Below are 16,533 nucleotides of genomic sequence, written 5' to 3'. Positions count from 1 at the left end.
AAGGAGAGGAAGAAGAGGACATACCACCCTCATTAGGGGAAGACTCCAAGATAGGAGGACTACGGGGAGGACCATGTGGAGGAGAATCCGGATTGGGTTGAGGAGGAGGAAGCCGCTGTGCTTGGGCAACGAATCGCGGGTCACGGGGAAGCAAGTACCGGACATTAGGAGTCCAAGAAGTGATGGCGGGATTGGGGAGGATGCACCCATCTCGCTGCTTTACCATCCAAATATACTTGTCGTCCTTGGTGGCCTTGATCCACTTGGCATTGGAGAGTGTCCTCAAGTCAAGGAACTCCCCTCCGGAAACCTCATCCAACTCAGCTAAGATGTCCTGATAGGGATCACCGGGGAGTTCCCTCAAGAGAAGAGTGAGCATCCCTCCTAAGAGAATATCCGCACAAGTCGGCTGCCCATCCCGATGCTCAATGATTCGGGTGATCAACAGCTGCCCAAAATCTAGGATCCCCTCATTCTTCTCCGTGGCTAACCATAGGGCGCCAAGTTCCGCACTAGATAAGGATCCGGTGGCCCCCTTTGCAAAGACCGCATATAGGAGCATGCGGTTCAAGTAACGAATGGCGGGGTGGTGAAAAGAAGAAGACTTGGCCGAGCAGGAAATGAATTTCTTCTCCTCTCCCGTGAGCTCTCCCCACCAATTATTCTCATCATAGTTGTCAACACACTCCGCCACCGGATTAACGATCAAACCCCGGTTCGGGTGAGAGGTAAAGAAATCATTCGGGTTGATGTTAAAGAAATCATTGATCGCCTCGTCGGTGAGCACGTGTTGATTATTGAAAGCTTGGAAATGAAGCTCAACCGACTCTTTACCATTGTCATGCACCCGGCGCCTCCTAGCCGAGGAAAGAACCTCAAGAGTGACCCTCTTATAAGTTTTGGCATTCATGGTCACAAAATCCTCAAGCTCAAGCCCCGCAATTAAAGCGTTTAGCTCCTTTTCGAACCCCTCTTCCTGAACGGTCTTCTTGTGATAGAACTTTGTCGGGCGGATGTTCCGCTTAGACAATTCCTCATAGTAACTCCAAGACCGTTGCTCCGGAAAAACAATTCTGTAGGTCTCGAAGGCCGGAGGAGTGATAGCCTTCCTCTTGTTCGCTTGGGGATTGGGTCCCTTCTTTGTACGCTTGGTCATCATGATGAATCTTAGGGACAAAAATCTACACACAAGAAAGAAAAGAGACACAATGCAAGGTAATAGGAGAAAACTAAGTTAGTAAAAAAAACGATAAACTACTATCAAAATTATCACCAACAAGTATCACTTCATCACTCAAGTTCAACCAAAACAATCCTCATCAACCAATCCTCATTATCCAAAAACAACAACCCATCAAGAATTCCACCAACATTTCACCAAAAAAATCGATCAATAGACTAGTCTTGACAAATATTCACAATGAAACATGCATAATAAGTGTAGACTAGCAAGGAACAAACACAAAAACAAACATGCAAATCCAAATAATCAAAATCAAAGATTTCAGAATTTCACCCAAATAGTATGAACAATGAGCTTAAATGTAAAGAACAATGAAGAAAGAAGGGAAAGAAATCATCACCACAAGTAAGGGAGGTAGACAAGATCACCCAAAAGCAAACTCCAATGCTCTAATCACAACAAGGAATCACAAAATCAATGTTCAACCAAACCCTAAAAATTTGGGGTTTTTGAGAAAAATCAGAAATAATTGGTTTTGAGGTGAGGAATGAGGATGAATTTGTGAATGTGAGTGGTGTAGAGTGAAATGTGTGAGAAAGATTGAAAAGGAAATGGAGTTTTGAGGAGTTGGAGTAGAGAGGAAAGTAGAGAGATGGTGAAGAAATGAGAAGTGAGGTGAAGAAATGAAAAAGAAAGGGGACGGATTTTCCAATAACACGATCGCAGAACAGCTCCGCCCGACCCGTGCGAGCGCACGAAATAACCGTGCGATCGCACGGTTTGAGCCCGATCGCACGCCCAGCAGCGCCCGATCGCACGGAAAAGCTGGGAGCAACTGCCTCGATTTTCCAGTTTCGTGCGACCACACGAATCAACCGTGCGATCGCACGGAACTGGAATTTATGTTCCTTGGCTTGCTCGACTATTGCACACCCATCTCAACATATTTATTATGAAAAGAAAAGTAAAAAGATGAAAACACACAAAAACAAACCAGTACAAGAGTTAGACAACCGGGTTGCCTCCCGGGAAGCGTTCGTTTAACGTCATTAGCTCGACGGACCCCCCCAAAAAGGTCAAGGGGGGTCAAACACGACCAACTTTGGGTCAACACTAGTTACCATGCACTTCTTTGCCCCTTTGGGAACAAAGACCTTACCGATACCGCCTTTCAAGAGACGGAAGCCAAACGATCCACCAACATGCCCCTCCTCGGGAATTGATGGATTCTTGACCTTCTTGGACTGCTTGGCTTTCTTAGCCGACCTATGGAACACCTTGGAGCGTTTAGCTCCATTAACATCTTCATCATGCATCTCAAATAACTCGGGGATGGTTACAACATCATCAAACTCATTCCCAAGAGTCTTTGGATCTCCATGGACTTCCTTTTCACCGAGAGAAGACCTAGCAAGCGTATTAGCACACTTAGAAACATGAAAATCGTTACAATAATTAGCACAAGTATGGTTGTTCTCAACACAAGCAAGAGTGTCGATTTTCATGCAACTTTTCATTTTGGGACAACATTGATCATCAATAGTGAGCTTGAAGCTAGCTTTGGCATCTCCAGCCTTCAAGGTGATAAGTCCCCCTTGCACATCGATACGGGCACCCGCGGTGGCCAAGAATGGCCTCCCCAAGATAATGGGGGTGTGGGCATCCTCATCGATGTCCAAGACAACGAAGTCAACAAGAAAAGTAAGCTTGCCAACTACGAGGGGAACATCCTCAATCCTACCCAATGGAAACATAACCGATCGATCGGCTAGTTGCAATGACATAGCGGTAGGAGAGAGTTCACCAAGAATAAGTTTCTCAAAAATCTTATATGGCAAGATGCTCACACTTGCCCCCAAATCACAAAGAGCATTCTCAAATTTTAGCTTTTGAATGCTACAAGGGATAGAACTCTCCGTGAGTTGAACGGTCTCCTTGGGTTCACACCCTCTCTTGCCACTAAGAATGTCCCTCATGAATCTTGAGTAGTGGGGCATTTGTTTGAGTGCCTCGGTAAAAGATAATGACACATAAAGTTTGCTAATGATTTCCCAGAATTTGTGGAATTGGTCATCCATCTTCTTACCGGCAAATCTTTGAGGGTAGGGGGAGTAGGAGTTGGGAGAGGAAAAAGGGTAGTCTCTTTCGACTTATCACCATCACTCATGCCATCGACATGAGACTTCCCTTCCTCATCATCATGGTCCGAGGACTCATCTCCCTTAGAATTTTCCCCCCTAGAGCATTGAGCTTCAACATGCGTAACACCATCATCTAAAGTCTTCCCACTCCTTGTCACAATTGCGTACATTTGCTTAGGAGGTTGACCTTGGGGTGGGAGACTTGTGTGCACTTGTTGCTCCTTGATGGTGCTAGCAAGTTGAGCTAGTTGGGTCTCAATCATCTTAAGATGAGTATTGGATTGCTTGAACCCATCCTCAAATTCAACGTTTTTCTTGGCTTGCGCCCCCACAAACGACTCCATGAGAGCCTCAAGATTCGACTTAAGAGGCGGGAGTGGTGGAGGTGCAACGCCATAACCACTTGTGTTGGATTGATATTGGTTGCCAAAGGTCCTCGGTCCATTGAATCCGGGAGGTGGTAAATGACATGCACCATAAGGAACTCCCGAGTTCAAAGGATAACCCCCACTTGAGGCACCCCTAAATTGCCCATAAGAGTAGTTATAACCCCCTCCACCTTGATGGTTGAGATTATAACCCCCTTGGTTGTATTGGCCTTGATTGCCAAAACCTTGAGATTGACCGTAGGGCGCTTGGCTTTGATAGCCTTGTGCTCTATAGCCACCTCGGCCTTGGTTATCATACCCACTTCCTTGGCCATAGCCTTGGTGGGGACCATACATGGAGGGCCCTCTAGGTTGCCTAGCAAAATTAGGATTGTTAGGGTTATCATTCCTAGACCTCTCATTGATGGCATTAGCATACTCCACATCAAAATCTCCTTCATACGAAGGGCCATAATCCACAAATGACAAGTTATGAACTAAAGGGCATGCATCGGGGGAATGATTATAGTCTTGGCAATTTTCACAAAAGAATGTGCCCGGAGGCATCGAGCCATAAGAACTAACCTTTCCCTTCCCCTTATTGAGAAGAGTGGCCGAAGGAGATGGAATTGTGGACGGAGATGGTGGCTTGCTTGCTGCACTTACCGCAAATGGTGTATTCTCAAGCTTCTCTAATCTCGAGCTAAGCTTCTCTATCATCCGTGCTTGCTCTATGGCGTACACCGAGCCCTTTCCTTCCTCAATCCTACTTTTCCCATCATAACTTCTTGCACCTACATGCCAAGATTTGTAGTTTTGAACTACATCTTCAATTATCTCCTCAATTTAATCTTCCGTTTTGTTCATGATGGGGCCTCCCGCGCCCGCATCCAAACTTGTTTTCGAGCTTGGACTCAATCCTAGGTAAAATATTTGTAGCAACAACCACTTGGGAATCCCATGATGAGGGCATTCCCTTTGGTATTCTTTGAATCGGTCCCAAGCCTCAAAAAGAGATTCATCACGGCCTTGCTCAAATGATTGAATCTTGTGGCGAAACTCCGCCGTCTTCCCATGAGAATAGAACTTGTTCAAGAAGGCACTAGTTACTTCGTTCCATGTGCGAAGTAAGTTGGGCTTGACCTCCTTGTCAAGCCAATCACTAGCACGACCAAGCAAAGAGAAGCGGAACAAAGTCAATCTCACATAATCCGAGGTCACACCGTTGTGTTTTATTGTGTCACAATAGTGTTCAAACTGCTTGAGATGCTCGTGAGGCGACTCATTGCTTTTCCCACAAAAGGGATGACTTTGCACCAAATTGATCAAGGCGGGCTTGATCTCAAAATTATTAGCACATGTTGTTGGTGCTTGAATCCCACACGTAGCCTCAAATGCTCCCGGTATTCCCAAGTTCTTAACCGGAAGAGCCATGTTCTCACTAGCTTGCTCACTCACTTCTTGTTCTGTGTCAACACTCAAAGCCTCAAACCTATTATGATTTGACGAGCTAGAACGAGCACGCCTAAGTCTCCTTAAAGTCCTTTCCAATTCAAGGTCAAGAGGATCGAGGATCCTTTGACGAGCACGTCCCCTATCAAGCATAAACACTCAAGAAAACCGTGAGCAATGCAAAGGAAAAACTAAAGCAAGAATGAAATATATATTTTTTGTATTTTCAATTAATGAACTAGTCTCAACTGAACTCAATAACAACGACCGTTCCCCGGCAACGGCGCCATTTTGATAAGCGTGTTTTCCGTCGTTGATAGAAAACCACCTATGCAAACAATATTTATAAAACCACTTCAACTACCGGCAAGCGATAAGCAAAGGGATCGTCCCAAAGAAACGGTGAATTATTGAGTTGAAAGTCAATCTAGTTCGATCAAGGATTTGTTTTGAATTGTCACTTTTAAGAGTCTAAAAACAAATAAAAAACTATGTAAAATTGAATCTAGAAAGGGAAATGCTAGGGAGTCGGGGATAGCCTAGGGAAATCGGGGGAAATCCATTCAACTATTTAGCAATGGTGATCATGCAACGAAATGGTGATTAGGCAAACGGCATCTAAAGACGAACCCGCCACCTCTCGGATAGGGAACGCTAAGCGTCTAATCCACGGAAGAGCTTTCGCCTAATCCTAGACTAAACTAACTAGCATATAATAGGTACCGCCATTTGATCAACACAAGATAGGTCCACAATGTCTTGCCAAACCTATCCTATGGTTCCACAGAAATCTAATCGAATAGCATTTGCAACTACCACTCAACTAGCATGGATTTCCTATCATCAAATCTTATTTAATCACATGAACCAACCAACAATCAATAATCTATTTCTCCTAATTCATCCCCTAGTTTCTCCCCTTTCCCTAACCTAAAACTACTCACTAATCATCCTAACAATCAAGCTATCCATTAGTTCAAAACTAGCTATCATGAAATTAAATGAGGAGAAGTAGAGAATAGGAAACTCAATTGCACAATCAAATCAAAAACTGAAAATCAAAGTAACAAGCAAAATTGAAATCAAGAACTCAAGGTATTGAGGAATTGCAAAACAATTATCAACTAAGCAAGTGAAAGAATTAAAGAACTAAGAATTCAATTGCATAAAGAAGAGAAGAGTTGAAGAAAATTACTGAATTGATGCTTGGAATTGAAGAGTTTCTCTCTCTAGATTGAAGAACAAAATCACAAAACCTCTAGAATTGAAAGTGTAGAAATATGAAATGTAAAATATGAAAGCGTCAAAATGAAAATAATAAAAAATCCTATTTATACTAAACCCCAAAAATAAGAGTTTTAAACTCGAAAACTGAATCCCGCGCAGCCGTGCGAACGTGCAGACCCAGGTGCGATCGTGCTGTGCATCAATGCGAACAGGCCCTGCGACGATTCTTCTCCTTCGTGTCGTGCGATCGTGCCCAACAACCGTGCGATTGCACGGCTGTGACTTGGATAAATCTTAGAAAAATCCTTGTGTGCTCGCACAGGAATTTAGTGCGAGCCCACCGAAATTCCGTGCGAGCGGGCTCCTTTGTGGTGCGATCGCACGATTTCACTCATAGTTCCTGCATCGATTTTCCAGATTTGTGCGAACACACGAATTTGAGGCACGAGCGCACACACTGCCTTGACTTTTGGAGCCAACACTGTAGACCCGTGCGAGCGCACAAAATGTCCATGCAATCGCACGGCACTGCCTTGACTTTTGGAGCCAACTCTGTAGACCCGTGCGAGCGCACAAAATGTCCATGCGATCGCACGGCACCTGCTCGAGCAAATCTCAACTGTTTTTCCATCATTTTCAACATTATCACCTGAAAACCACAAAGATGGAAAAGGGGAATAAAAGAACATAAAAACTGTATAAAACTAACAAAAAAGCATAATAAAACTCTATAAAATCCTAGCCTAGAGAGACATAAATGCCGCTCATCAGCTAGGCATACAGTTCACTTGATCTCACTGAATTATTAACTTGTATAATTAATTAATACTGAATCGCATTTATGAGACTTAACATTGAATGCATACTTGGACCAAGGGCATTATTTCCTTCACGTCGAGCCAAGCGCGCATGCGCGCAAGGCCCAACGAGCCAGCGAGCTCGCAACGCAGCAAGTAAGCCAGCCCGTGTGGGCGTGGCAGCATGCACAAACGAGCAGCAAAACAGCAGCGAGCAAAGCAAGGCCCACAGCCCATGCTGCTCGGTTGCGCGATGTGGGCTTCGGCCTGCAGTGTGTGTGTTGTGCGCGAGCTGTGCACGAGTGTGTGGAGTGTGGCCGATCAAGGCCCCTTGGTCTTTGCCGGTTACACTTAATATAACAATTAGGTTATATTATTTCCCACACAACACAATCAGTTTACCAAGTGAAAAAACCCTAATTCCAAAAGTACGTAGTTCAGTTTTTCTCTCTGCTCAAAAACTGTTCATCCTGAAAAGCAAAATATCTTGTGCGTTGTCTAAGTTACAATAATCAAGATGGATCTAAACGTGTCGGTGAACCAAATAGAGGAACGACAAGTGGAGTTCTTTGTTCGTGTTCGTTGATACTATACTCGGGAAAAACACGCTTCAAATGTAAGTATGCTTAAACTGTGCTTTATACATGTATCCTGACTTTGGGGATGTCCCGCACATGTTATGTATGTTTAATTGTATTCCCCTACAACCCTACGGGTTTAGTCAAGAGTAAGTTGTGGATTAATATTATTAATTCCACTTGAACTGAAGAGGCCTCTAGCTAGGCATTCAGCTCACTTGATCTCACTGAATTATTAACTTGTTTAATAAATTAATACTGAACTGCATTTATTAGACTTAGCATTGAATGCATACTTGGACCAAAGGAATTATTAGGTTGGTTCACGAAGTCCCCCCTACCTCGTAGTCCCTTGACCGCCCTTTGTGACCAGAATTGGAAAATGGATATGAATGAAGAATTTGATGCTCTTATTAATAATAAGACGTGGGAGTTGGTGCCCCGTCCATTGTAATTCGGTCAATGTGGATTTTTACTCATAAAAAAAGTATAATGGTGTGAGGGGGTCGAAAAAGCGCGAGGCTAATGCGTGACCTCGTCCCTCGTGGGTGTTACGATTCTTTTTATTCAATCAAGTGTAATTGGATTCCCTGTGAGTATACACCCAATTGACTAGTAATATAGGAGTCGCCATTCAGTTTTTAACGACAATGAGAAAAACTGACAAAACCCGGTTATCGTGACATAAAGGGAGTGCAATTATGTTTGACAAAGACGGCCGTAGGTTCCCTTGTGATCCCTGGTGTGTGGGGATCTCTCAATATACACCCGCAAGGTAGAGATTAAGGGTTCGGGGGACTGTAACTACCGAGAGGAGTACTTCGCTCGTCGATAACTCCAGAGGCAGGATATCCTTACTAGCTCAGCATAAATAATTGAAGGGACATGCGTTAACTATTAAACTAATCTGAGTTGATTTTAGCAATATGCAACATATAATACTAATTCGATCGTGATTATCTGATTTAAATAGCATTAAGGGACCTAGCATGATAATTCGATTTCCCAAAAATATTATATTTGTTAGGCGTGATAGAACAGTCAGATTTAGTTAGTTTAACAGTTCATAAAAAGGGCGAGGAAAGCAGTTAACTCATCGAAAAGGGACACATTACGACGCACCCTTGAGAGGTGCGTCACGGTTCTCAGAAAACTAACCACTTTGACTTTGCTATTTCTCCTTTTTATTTAACGAATCTCAATTATGGGACAGGATAAGTTCTGTTCGATTTATGGATCGATTGCGATAGAACGCGTGAACAGTTTCGCAGCGAGAGGCTTAGGCTAAGGGTTGGAGTCAATACTCATAATATAATTATGTGTTGTTGTGTGTCCTTTCACGTCGAAACTAGGGGCCTATTTATAGGGAAGAGTTCATGGAAAGATAGAATTACAGAGTTCTAATCCACAAAGAATTAGGAAAAGAGACGTACCCAGGTATTTTCAGCGCCCAGGCCTGGGCGCCGAAGATTTCGGCGCCCAGAGCCAGGCGTTGAAAATAGGGTCTGGGCAGTTTTGTTTAGTCAGATTCGGATTCCTAAAATCCGTAGAGTTTGAGATTAATTCGAGTCTTTTAGCGTGTATCAATTTTATGACGGAATGCGTCTGGGCCCGTGACGAACTCTAGGTTCGTTAGGATTTTAATTAATACGTAACTCCTATTTCCGAATCCTATTAGGAATAGGATTCTCACGGTTTTCTATCTCATTTAGGATTTATGTTGGAATGCAACACCTAATTCTGACAGGTTTCTATCTTTTTATGATTTGCCACTTTTAGACGCTACCTTTTACGGCAGTTACTATTTTTAGCAGGTTTCCATAAATAGCAGGTTTCGGGTGAAATGAAATGGGGAATCGAGATTCGTTTATTTTATAGGAGATGCGTTGTCAAGTGGAGATTTATGTTTTCATCATCGAACCTTTCCCTTGCGGGAATGGGGACAAAAGTAGGTGTCTACAGTTAGCCCCCACTTTGACTGAGTCTTGGAGTAAGACGATGGTCAAAGTATTAGACGAAGTGCGTCACACAAGCCATGGTGTATGTGACCTGTTTCGCGAGGGTCTCACGAGCCCCCGAGTGATAACATTTGACTTAAGGGTCATCACTTGAAGTGTCGACATATCCCTCACATGTCATTGGAATTTGTCAACCGATAGTATAGAAACTTCCTCACTTTGTCATTGGAAGGATCTAAAGGTGCGTAGAAACTCCCTCACTTTGTCATTGGGAGTAGCTACAGATGTTTTCGAAATTAAAGCTGTAAATGGTAATTGGGCCTGGCCAAGCCCAATCACGAGGTAAAACGTTTTTAAAGATTCTCATTTTCAGGGCTAGCTAAACGAGAAAACCCCCTTGTTTTTATAGGACGTAAAACGAAGGAAAATCCAGCACATCGTTCTTTTTTGGAAAAACGGAAAACCAATCCTTTAATTTTTGGAAAAAAGGGAAAACCAATCCTTTAATTTTTGGAAAAAGGGAAAACCAATCCTTTAATTTTTGGAAAAAGGGAAAACCGAAAAAAGTTATCGCTGCAGCGACTAAGGGCCTGCGCGGTTAGTGACGCAGACCCCGCCCGCTGAAGGTGGGCGAGCCTGTCCGCTGAGGGTGGACGCCCCGTCCGATAGAAGTGGACGAATCTGTTTTGATGTTTTGAAAATAAGGACCTACGCGGTTTGTGACGTAGACCCCGTCGGCTGAAGATGGTGAACCTGTCCACTGAGGGTGGACGCCCCGTCCGATAGAAGTGGACAAATCTGTTTTGAAAATAAGGACCTACGTGGTTTGCGCCGTAGACCCCGCCGGCTGAAGATGGCGAGCCTATTTTAAATTTGAAGATTTTGTTTCTTTCGAAAACTGAGGACCTGCGCGGCTAGTGACGCAGACCCCGCTCGCTGAGGGTGGGCGAGCCCATTTTGAATTTCTTATTTTGCCTATGTAGAAGGGCTTTTGTGATTACAACCTGTTGGTGGGTCGTAATATTTCCTGATTAGATGTGTCCTATAAGTGGTTCCACACTGTGTATATTTTTTTTTAACAATATATATTTTTTTTTGAGATATCCAAACATTATATGGTGTGTGGCGCAGTCTGGGAATGTGATTTTGATTGTGCGCTCCTTGTTGGAGTCCATTTTTTGCGAGCCCCCAAGCGTTGGGGCTCGTCGGTTGTTTTTTGTATCTTGTAATCATGTTTGGGGTCACGCTCGTATGTGCGAGCGACCTCCTATAGTAGTGTGCAATTTTAGCGAAGCCGTGGAGTGCGACTTTAGTTTTCAGGCGACATCCGGTTTTGGCTTGGCCCGGATTATCCCTTTGAGAGACAGACATTTTCTATTTGGAAAACCAATGACTTGACGACACATATTTTTGGTGTTTTGAAGAATGACCATGATATTTAACTTGCTTTTTTTTTTGAAAAGTGTACATGAGCGTTTTCTGAGACGAGTCTAAGTTTCGACCAAGTTTTAATGTTATTATGTTTTGCTTATTTGGGAGCTAAAGGTGCTTTGGGCTTGATCCTTCTTGCAATAGGGCCTCGTGTTTTAGCAACACGGTCTTAAGTCTTTTCCTATTCCGTGTTTTGTGAAATCTGGGCCTTGGGCTGCATTTTCAGTGCCCAAGTTCAGGCGTCAAACATTTCGGCGCCTAGGCGTGGGCGCTGAAAGTTCTTTCCTGGTAATGTTTCACTTTCGGATTTCCTAACACGTTTCGGAATGGGATCAGGATGTCATGGGGTGCGTTCATCTATATATAGGGGCTAGATACGTCCTTATTTTCCATCACTCTCAAATTCTTTCTCTCTTTTTGCCGTGCTCTAATTATTTACTGCTTTTGCCATGTCGATCCCTACTTTCTCACTCCAACGGACTGTTAGGCGTTGGCTACGAGCCCTTACTCCCACAGAAAAAGCTTTGTTAAAAGAATACCACTTCGAGGCATTTTTAGGCTTACAACAAATTAATATTGATTATAATTTTCTGCATGCTGCCCTAAGCTTTTGGGACTCCGATCATCATGTTTTTTCCTTTCGGGGCAATGAAATATGTCCTTTGCCTGGTGAATTTGCTGCGATCCTTGGTTATCCTACTAATGCTACTCCTGTTACCCCTGGCACTATTGAAGAGGGTAAAACAACCATAAGGGCTTTCCTAGGGCTAGATGATAACATGTTTGCTGGAATTGTTGTAGATGATAAGGTTAACTTGGCAAAACTTGTAAAACATCATTTTAGGCCTAGCAAGAATATGACCGAACAGAAATTGAATATTCGAGCCCTTATATTTTGCTTGTTGAATCATTATTTGCTGTCGAATAACAATGGTGAGTTCGGTGACATAAGGTTGATCCCCTTGATTAGCCAGATGGAAAGTTACTATTCTATTATGCCGTTGGTTGTTGCTGAGACTTTGCTGAGTGCGGATGAACTGAAGAAGGCCGCCAACTCTGAATATTTTAAGGGGAGCCCCCTATTGCTGCAGGTAATCGATCTTTTCCTTGCGCACATGTATGTTTTTTTTTGCACATAATTCCTTCTGCCTGGGGCTGAGTTTCAGCGCCCAGGGCTGGGCCCTGGAATATTCGGCGCCTGGTCCTGGGCGTTGAAACTCCGCCCCAGGAACCCTTTTTTTCTTTCTTTTCATTCTTTTGATTCGATCGTACCTGTTTTTGCAGATTTGGCTTGCGGAACGGCTTAGACTTTTGGAAGCTCCTGCCGATCCTAAACATTATCGCCCTATAGCTTTGGGTAACCGAAAATACTTGCACCAAGGCCAGGACGAGGCCGAATGGACCTCCTTTTTTTTTTGGCAAGTAATAAGATTTTATTAACTACCAAGAGGGCAAAAACCCCACCACCAAAACAACCAAACCACAGCCACACCAGGCCAAGGAGCAACTAGCTATTACAAGCGCGCTACCCTAAACAGAATTCTGTTTACAATACTTAAGCTACTGTCTAACTGGTTAGAAAACACTTTAGAGTTCCTAGCTAGCCAGATAGAATACACAGTTTCACAAAACAAACTATTACACATTCTAGCATTACTTCTAGTACTCCTGCTTGCTTTCTGCACCCACTGCACTTCATCATTCCAAGCTCCAACAGTTCTATGAATGCCACTTCTCTGCAGAACCTGATTCCAAATCTTAGCTGCAAAACTGCAGGCAAAGAAAAGGTGATCCCTACTTTCATCTGTGCTGTGACAAAGGCAACACACACTATCAGCTATAACATTCCATCTTCTCAGCCTTTCCTTAGTTGCAAGTCTATCCTGCAAGGCCAACCACACAATAAAAATACTTTTAGGGCTAGCATGACTGTTGCAAACAATTCTCTTCCACCCCACAGACTCCCCTTGCTGTCTCAAATGATTATACATTCTCTGAATCTTAAATCTTCCTGCAGTTACAAACTGCTGCAAATCACCAGAGCTACTCAGAGTCTCCCTTTGCTGCCAAATCTTCTTCAAAGACCAAGACAGCCCATTAGGGATTGGCATGGTCCAAAAGTCTTTATGCTTCACATAGTAGGTGTGAATCCATTTCACCCATAGCTTATCATCTTTCAAAGATAAAGCCCAACAATGTTTAGCAACAGCTGACTTGTTCCACACAGGTAAATCTTTAAGATTCCAACCCCCACAGATTTTGGGTAAACACAATTGATCCCAAGCAATAAGAGCTTTCCTGGAATTCCCTTCAGCTCCAGTCCATAGAAAACATCTACAAATTCTTTGAATTTCTTTCAACACCTTCTTAGGCATAATGAATATCTGGCACCAGTACAACTGGATGCCAAATAAAACTGATCTAATCAGTTGCAACCTTCCAGCATAACTAAGCAGCTTAGCAGACCAACTTTTTACCCTTGCTACAGTCTTCTCAATCAGGGGCTTGCAGTCTGTAAAGCTCAATTTCTTAGTTGAGAGAGGGACACCAAGGTATCTAAAAGGAAAAGAACCCCTAGGTATGCCAATCTTAGCTAGAATATTGAGTGCTACAGAATCAGGCACACCGGCCAAATACAGTTCACTCTTCATCATGTTAGCTTCCAACCCAGAAGCAGCAGAAAACTTAGAGAAAGCTTCAAAAAGGAGAGAAACTGAAGCATCATCTCCCCTAGCAAACATTAGTAAATCATCTGCAAACATCAAGTGAGTCAGATCAATTCTTTTACATCTTGGATGAAATTTGAACTCTTTGGACCTCCTTTTTTACTTATGGCATTTGTTCTATTAAGTGGGTGGTACCATGGTGGGGTTTGACTACCATGACAAGGGGGTCTGATGTATCGGTTTATGTTTCTTTGTTGGGGCTATCTCGTCCCATTTATATTTTCCCTTACCGAGTCATGCGTCAATATGGTTTAAGGCAGACTATCCCCTTTTCTGATACGGTACCACCTAAGGTAGCGGCCTTTGCACAAACACGGGTCCTAGCGTGGGCCAAGTATTATGATGACCTCCCGCGTTGGGCCGTAGCTACAAATGGCTTTGTGGGTCTTTCTGAAAACTATAAGTTGTGGATGAGCTCCGATGACAAAGATGTGAGGACCGAGGCTCGAAATGGGGAGCCGGCTGAGCTTTTGATACCTCGTATTCGTGTTAAGTATGAGGGTCCTGATTCTGCCAGACCTCGTACCTATAGTTTTAAGACTGTAAAAGCTCGTCCTGATCGAAAGCGAAAGGAAGTTCCTCCCCGTTCCAGTTTCAGGTCTAAAAAGATGCCTAACATGAAGGGGCCTGCTGTTGTTAAAAGAAATGCAAGCTCTCGCGGAGATCGTCGCCGGAACAATGTATGGGTTAGGAAGGCTCAGCCGCCTGTAGAAACAGTGGCTGGTCCAGTTGATGATAATAATCCTTCTCCCACCATTGTTTGTGCCCTTTAGGCTGAGCGGGCTATAACTGAGAATGTTTCTGAAGCCTTGGCATCTTTGGAAGTTAGTGTCCAGGAGTCGGTTCTTATGGAGATTGATATTGGGGCAGCGCAGAAGACTATGGGGGTGGATCCTGCGAACATTGCTCTCTACAAGACTTTATTTGATGATCCAGAAGAACTAGAGTAGTGTAGTTCTTGTTAGGGTGTAGGTGCCCTATATTTATTTCAGTTGTGTTTGTTTTTTATTCCTAGCACTTTGTTTTCCTTCTTATTATATTTTAATAAAGGCGTATTTTTGGTTTTCATTTTCACTCTTTTTATTTTGTTTCTCCTCTTTATACGTCTAACACTCTTTGCACAAAGAATATATTTTTTTATTTGGACCGAATCCTTGGTAAGGATTGCCTACGTATCTTGTCAGAATCAGGTCGCGCGTAGTTCTAGTTTTAGAATAAGTTCTAGTATACCGGATTTCGGTAGATATGTCCTGAAGTGGAAACATATTACTTAATTGGTCAAATGAGTGTAGTACTTGCCATTATTTTCATCTGCCGTTTTTTTTTGCCATAGATTGCGTAAAATTCGACCAATTTGTATAGCTATATTCTTGGTAAACCTATTTGGATACGTACTGTACCCCCCAAGTGTTCGTTATTTTTCCGTTGTGTGCGGATAAAATGACGAGCATTTTCAAAAAGAAAACTTTTGGCAGGCAGAGAGTTTCAACGCCCAGGCTGGGGCGTCAGAAATTTCGGCGCCCAGCCCTGGGCGCTGAAAATGACTTGGGCGGTTAGTTTTTGACGTTTTGCTTCACATGTTCTTGCGTTTATTTCTATTTCTTTCTTTTTTGTGCCTTGATATTTTGCTTCATAATTAAAGTTAATTTTGAGGCTATTTTGAAGGCTTTTTTTACTGTTAGCGTGAAATGCACTTTTGTCCAGATTAATTTTTTCTATTGATGACTCAAAACAGTTTTGAAAATGGAGTTAGGGTGTGGAATTTATGAAGATCTTTGTGTAGGCTTTGGAGGTGGGTTGATAGTGAAGGGTATGATGGAATCTATGTTTTATGAATCTGTTTTTTTTGGTAACATTTGCATTGTTTTAAATTTTTGATTTCCTTTGATTTTAGGTTGCATGGATTGGTTCTGACACTGGTTGGCTTTTTAGGTTTTGGGGATATGAATGGGATAGTGTGGTTTATTTTGTGGGTTTCGGGAATTGATTCTCATGGCACTATTTCAAAACCGAGTGGGCTTTGTTTGTTGGGCCTATAGTGGGCCGCTTCTTTATATTTTTTTTTTATTTTGCAAGTACATTTGGTGTTTATTTAGTGTTAGAATAAAATTTTCAGGAGAAATATTACGCCTTTATTGATTCGGAAAGTAAGGAAAACACACTGAAATAAAACTGACCCATATTCTAAAGGGCCTTAGGACCATCTAAAGTCTCTATTATTTTTTCTATCAATCTAAATAACCACTAGGCGCTTTTTACTAATGGTGCTCTATGTGGCTCAAGCCTGGGGTTTAGTCTCATAAAACTTCGGTCCTTCACCGGTACTCATCTTGAATTCCATTCCTTTTGCGTTGAACCACTGATATGTCTTCACCCATCCGTTCTCGACCTCTTCTAGTGTTGATGCAGGAGAGATTAACCGGGTTGGATCGAAACCTTCATCTTGTAAAGCTAGGGTAGTCATCACAGTCTCGTCCTCCATAGGCCTCGATTAGTTAAACAATGTCCACAGAGCCTGGTTGTCCAATATTTCAGCTGTTTTAGTCTTGGTGAGGTGGGGTGCCTCATCCAAGGTGTGGCAGTCATGGAAAATTTCAAATCCGGGTTTTAGCAAGCCATCCTGAACGAAGGGTTCAGGGAAATCACAGCATGGGTGTTCTTCTCCTTCCCGA

At 43.0% G+C, this 16,533-nt stretch overlaps 1 pseudogene; it reads left to right on the top strand.

The window, feature by feature from the left end:
• Positions 1-4,647: 4,647 nt before the first annotated feature.
• On the top strand, positions 4,648-4,748 carry LOC130471145 (uncharacterized; annotated as a pseudogene).
• Positions 4,749-16,533: the final 11,785 nt, after the last annotated feature.

The sequence above is a fragment of the Spinacia oleracea genome, chromosome 3, assembly GCF_020520425.1.
Source record: "Spinacia oleracea cultivar Varoflay chromosome 3, BTI_SOV_V1, whole genome shotgun sequence".
In the NCBI taxonomy this organism is placed as follows: domain Eukaryota; kingdom Viridiplantae; phylum Streptophyta; class Magnoliopsida; order Caryophyllales; family Amaranthaceae; genus Spinacia; species Spinacia oleracea.
Note: the sequence above shows the minus strand (reverse complement) of the source record. Positions and strands in the feature narration are given on the sequence as shown.